The sequence below is a fragment of the Ptychodera flava genome, unplaced genomic scaffold (assembly GCF_041260155.1).
Source record: "Ptychodera flava strain L36383 unplaced genomic scaffold, AS_Pfla_20210202 Scaffold_29__1_contigs__length_4469600_pilon, whole genome shotgun sequence".
NCBI classification, from domain to species: Eukaryota; Metazoa; Hemichordata; class Enteropneusta; family Ptychoderidae; genus Ptychodera; species Ptychodera flava.
This window is the reverse complement of record NW_027248351.1, coordinates 1,272,501-1,274,450: the sequence shown is the minus strand read 5'-3', so window position 1 is coordinate 1,274,450 and position 1,950 is coordinate 1,272,501.

Below are 1,950 nucleotides of genomic sequence, written 5' to 3'. Positions count from 1 at the left end.
TAGTATATATATATATATATATATATATATATATATATATATATATATATATATATATATATATATATATATATATATATATATATATATATAATATATATATATATATATAATATATATATAGTACCAAAACTTGCTTGTATCTTCTCAGAGGGGTAAAGTGCTCGATGCAGGGATGCAGAGCAATATTACAATAAATATCTAAACCTTATACAGTTTTATGAATATTGTGAAGATATCCTTAATTTTGTATTTTTGCTGAATTTTTTGGTGATTTTTCTCATTTTCAGTAAAAATTATTCTTCTCTGAAACTGCCAGCCCAATTGCTCTCAATTTTGGTTTCTTTGTTGTTGAATTATGACAAATGGGAAAAAAAATTAATATTTGGAGCAATTCAGTCATTTTTGGTCAAAAAATCTTAAACAGTATTTTCTTTTCAAACCCCCTCGACAGACAGCTTTTATATTTGGTACACAGACGTACAGAGATGACAATATGTGATATGTGGAAATTGTCCTGAAATATACAAATTTGTATTTTTAAGACAATATTGTCATTTTTGGTCAAGAAAACTTGTTCTCAATATTACTTGTTTGATAGCTTTGTAATTTGGTATAAAGTCCCGAGGGATGTTATTACATAAATTTTGTGCCCAAAGTGTTGGGAGACCCCACAATTTATATATTTTAGGTAATTTTCTCAGTTTGTGACCTTAAATGACCTACACCAACCCAGGATATGTTTTAAGACAGTTTCGAAGGCTGGGAACATAATTTTGTCATATTTGGTATCAATTTGTAGGTAAACTTGATCCAGTAAACAAAGCTGAGGTGAATTTTTTCATTGCGTACCAATTTTTGTCAACTTTTCTATGTAAGACATACAAGAACTGATGAGAAATTTGGATCAAGGATAATTCCACATGTTGTAATCACTGCCCACAGTGGAAGGCAATTCACTATCTGTATCTAACTTAATTGCTGTTTACATTAGAATGATAACACTCATCACATTAATTAAAAAATTCCCAAGGTTGTAAATACATTTCCTGTCATCTGGTCATATGTAACACAAAGGGGTGGAAAATTGGATATTCAGGAAGGGATGGGGTTTAGAAGATTGATGAGGTAGCATTACTTTTTTACCAGATTCCTTGTATATTTTTTGCCCACTTCTACATTTTCTTTTTATCAAGCCTTTGATGTCTATTTCTTGTTGTTGACATTTGCTTATGTATTTAGGATCTGTTTGTCCCATTGCTATGGAAGTTGAAATGCATGTTCCTAAAGATGATCTCCAGTACCTAAGTTGGAGACCTTATTTGCTTTTGTCATTCTTTTTTTTCCTGGTTTAAATATTTCTTGAATGGACCAATTGAAACAGAATGTGAGCTTGACGGTATTTTTAGCTCACATTTGGTTATACCAATGTGAGTTTATCGTATAGGCTGAAGTCGATGGCGTCTGTATGTATGTGTGTATGTATGTATGTATGTATGTATGTATGTATGTATGTATGTATGTATGTATGTATGTATGTATGTATGTATGTATGTATGTATGTATGTATGTATGTATGTATGTATGTATGTATGTATGTATGTACAGTATGTCCGTCAACATTAAAAACACGCAAACCGCTGCATGTTTCAGCTTGGTATTGTGTGTGTGGATGCATCCTGGGCTATAGATGGGATATTGTTCAAATGAAGTCTGCATTGCCAAAATTATGCAAATGAGCTTACAAAATGTGAAAATGGTTAAGAATTAATAACTCAAGAACCGTTTTTTTGATTGCTTTGAAAATTTGTGTGCAAGTACCTTAGGTGAACCTCATACAGTTTTGTGAATATTGTGAAGATATCCTGAATTTTGTATTTTTGCTGAATTTTTTGTGATTTTTCTCATTTTCAGTAAAAATTCTTCCTCTCTGAAACCGCCAGCCCAATC